The sequence below is a fragment of the Primulina huaijiensis genome, chromosome 2 (assembly GCF_012295235.1).
Source record: "Primulina huaijiensis isolate GDHJ02 chromosome 2, ASM1229523v2, whole genome shotgun sequence".
In the NCBI taxonomy this organism is placed as follows: domain Eukaryota; kingdom Viridiplantae; phylum Streptophyta; class Magnoliopsida; order Lamiales; family Gesneriaceae; genus Primulina; species Primulina huaijiensis.
In genome coordinates, this window is record NC_133307.1 from 16,877,617 (window position 1) to 16,881,643 (window position 4,027).

Genomic DNA, 4,027 nt, shown 5'->3' on the forward strand with positions numbered 1-4,027 from the left:
GGACTAATGGTGTACAATTATAACCACGGACTAATCCTCTCGATGAATGATAACCACTTGGAAAGTCCGAGTGAGGGTTTTTTGGTATAATAATCATATGATTACCCATCTGGATGTTTGGACATCTCCATGCCCTTACCAAAAAACGCAGTACACAACATCACAGATGCTAGTCTCGAGCTCAAGCGACCTTTATCCCTGTTTTAGGCTGCTAAATCGACTAGGAACGAATTTAGAATATGCAATGTTTACATATGAGTTTCAAAATCGAATTACGATTCATTTGTATTAAAGCATAATCAAGGACTTTATCTATGCTGCTTGCATGTGTATACAGATAAAGTATAACGAATCTATTAAAAAGTAAATTATATTAAAATAAAGATTGTTTATTACACTTGAGTCAATAAATTCCCCAGCCAACAGTTGGCTTACAGGGAATCTACTCTAACAGCTAGGTGCCTCTCATATTCTCTGACGGGCACTGAGGAGCTGATTCCCCCGAATCTTGAATTTCATGAATCGTGAAGGGATCTCAACGCTGATGCTTGACCTTGTGTTGTTAAATATTGGCTTAGAGCCTAAATATTGTATTTGCTTTTAAACTTTCTTCTTTTTGTTAGTGTAGATGTTCTAAAAGCCAACGGTAGGTTAAGAAATTTATTGACTCAAGTGTATTAAACAATCTTTATTTTAATACAATTTAACTTTTTATGGTTTCCTTTTGCTTTATCTGTATACCCACACTAAAAGAAATTCCACATTCAACGACACTGAAAAGACAACGACTTTATCAGAAACCGTTTTCTTTTTCCTTTTAACAACGGTTTTAACGAAAAACGTTGTCTTTGTGAATTTTTTCCTTGTCAAAGACTACAGTTTTTAAAAAACCGTTGTCTTTTATGGGTTAACGACAACGGTTTTAGCAAACCGTTGTCCATGGGCGTGCTTTTTGGTTGCTAAGACAACGGTTTTGAAAACCGTTGTATTTGTGCTGGTTATTTATTTAGCTAAGACAACGGTTTTTGTTAAAACCGTTGTCTTATATGGGTTATGACAACGGTTTTTATACCGTTGTCTATAAGCGGATTTTTTAGTAGCTACGACAGCAGTTATTAATACTGTTGTCTATGAGCGTGTTTTTATGTAGCTAAGACAACGATTTTAAAAATCGTTGTCTATTAACGTCGGTGAAAGACAACGGTTTTTTTAGTAGCTAGCTACGACAATGGTTTATAAAATCGTTGTCTATGTACATTTTTAGGGCCTAAGACAACGGTTTAAAAAAACCGTTGTCGTATTACTAAAAAAAATAGCTTTCAAAGCAACACTCTAAATCCTTTAACAACAATGTTTAAAAAATTGTTGTTAAAAAAACCAATATCCCAACTTATCCCCACACACTTCTCGCATAACACACACTTTACACCTAATAAAAGTCGCGACACACACACACCCCCCAAACCCTTTCTCGTCGCCCTCTTTTTTCCCAGCCGAGTCAAAGCCGCCGCCCGTCCGTTCGCCGTCGCCGAGGACCGGCGAAGGTAGCCCAGGTCCGGTCGACCTTGATTGCAACGGTAATCGGGAGTTTTGAGCAAGGCAAGGTCGTGAATCTTCACTACAAGAAAAAAGCCTAAAGACAATGGTTAAAAACCGTTGTCGTATGTCCTGAAAAACCGTTGTTAAAGCCCATGTGGTTAAAGGGTTCGCTCAAAGACAACGGTTTTGCACCGTTGTTGTATCTACAATATGCGAAAGTTTTTCAAAAACCGTCGCAAATAAAATTAGCGATGGATTTATGCAAAACCGTCGTCGCCAAAATTAGCGAATGAACCGTCGTTAATTTTAGCGACTGTTTTGCCATAAAGTCCGTCGCTAATTAAAAGTAACGGTTTTTTCATGATTTCCGTCCCTAATATTTTCAGTAAAAAAAAAAACTTTTAATAATTTAACAAATCTAAAAACACTTACAATTTGACTATGCTAAAAATATTCATGAACTTAACTAACACTTAAAAATTTACAAAAAATTAAAGCGAAAAAATTTATCCTAAATCGAAACTAAAATCGTGTAAGAGAGAAAAATTTTAAGTGTTGTGAAGTGGTGTGGAGGAAAATGGACCGAAAGTATGGATATTTATAGACAATTTGCGACGGTTTTTGCTTAAACCATTGCTAATTGCAAAACCGTCGCATATATTAAATATGCGACGGTTTTGTTTACAACCATCGCTAATTTAAAATATGCGACGGTTTGACTTAAAACCGTCGCTATTTATAGCGACACGATTTTTATAAAACCATTGTCTTTTGCTTAAAAAACGCACATACAACAATCACTAAAACCGTTGTCAAAAAGCATACGACAACGGTTTTAGTAAAAACCGTTGTCGTATGTGCATTGTTGATTTGGTTTTTTCTTGTAGTGCTTAGTCCTATTCTGCGCGCGATTTGTCATCCGTTTGGGTAAGAATTTCACTCGATTATTTGGGTCATTTGAGGTTGTTTGAGATGTATTATATTAGTTTTAAGTATTGTGGTTGTGTTGGTCGAATTTGCATAAATAATCAGAAACGTTGGCATATTTTAATGGTGTTCATGAGTTGTTTGGAAATATCTATGCTTCTGTTTTGGAGTATATTCAGATCTTTTTTTATTTGCCAACGAAAACTTTCAGTTGCGAGCCCAAGTTGCTTTACTGTGAAATGATATGATTTTCTATTTAGGTCCTTCTCTGACAACTTTTTTTTGTTTCGTTTTTTACTTAAAATCTATATATGTTGTGCAGGAGATGAGATGACTAAGGTTGACTTGGCAAATAATCAAGGACAAGGTATGAAATCAGTTTTTCAGCTGAATCATATTACCAAGTGACCTTTCAATAACTGTTGTTCGATTAAGCTTCGATTCTTGAGGTATTGAGCTCGAAATTCCAGAATTTAAGTAGGATTATAGGCTGTCCGGTTTTGGATTTTTATCCGAGTCGATTTAAGTTGCTTTCGTTGTTAGAGATGCATTATATTGACGGTTAAAAGGGGTCATTATTGTAGTTTCGAGTGTTGGATCTTATTTGAGGCTATTGAAGGGTGTACTATCAGAGGAGTAGGGGAGTATTTTGGAGGACGACAGGGCCATATCAAGTTTGAATGCAGGTTGCGTGAGGATAAGTACACTGGTATGTAAGCTTCGATTCTTGAGGTATTACTACGATCGATAATAATATTATCTTGCTTATCTAAAATAATTACAAGTTATCTAGCTACTTATCATTTTGAAAATTCATTAATCTGTGTTTTTTTACTAATATACTTTTGTGTGTGTTCATAGTTCACAAAAACGGAGTATTCTACGGAAGAAATTGATGAGGTGCGAACCGAGCTGGCCGAATGCATACAGGATCATATTTATGAATAGATAGGACATGAGTTCATCTTATTTGAAAAAATACAGCTCATATTGAACGGATTTGGAAATTATTGTTATACTTTTTAACATGTTTACGGGCTGTTTTAGAAATAGTCATTTTGCACATTATTTAGCTTCTAAGTTGGGTGAAATTCTTGTTTCTACTTTAAAATTTTTATAACATCTTTTTTGTGTATTTCAAAAGTGATATTATTTTGGTTTCTTGCATTTTCCTTTCAGTTTGTGGATCAAGAATACAAATGATACTGGATTGACATGTGAATTTTTTTTGTTGCACGTTTGGTGGTTAATGACATGTGGATCTCTTCATTGCTTTCGGGATATGTTGAAAGAATGTGGTAATTATTTTGACTGCTACAAAGGTAACATCTTACAGCTGCCATTTTTATTATTTTTTCTTTTTTTTTACTGGTTTTTGGGCTTCGAGTGTATTGGAAAAAAAGATAAGTTGGAACTTGAGGTGGGATTGAAGATGTGGAAAAGAAGAATTGCATTTGAAAGTGATAATATTTATGTTGAAATGCTGCTAAAAATGTGATTTTTTTTGTTGTTGATTCATGGAATGGTTTGAGATTCATTGTATTAATGTTATATATTAACA

At 34.7% G+C, this 4,027-nt stretch overlaps 1 long non-coding RNA gene across 1 annotated transcript; it reads left to right on the plus strand.

Annotated features, from left to right (window-relative positions):
- The first annotated feature begins 2,436 nt into the window (after nucleotides 1-2,436).
- LOC140967373 (uncharacterized) lies at nucleotides 2,437-3,179 on the plus strand. Its single transcript, XR_012173568.1, has 3 exons — nucleotides 2,437-2,466; nucleotides 2,789-2,915; nucleotides 3,051-3,179. It is a non-coding gene; the product is annotated as an uncharacterized lncRNA (long non-coding RNA).
- The last annotated feature ends 848 nt before the right edge of the window (nucleotides 3,180-4,027 follow it).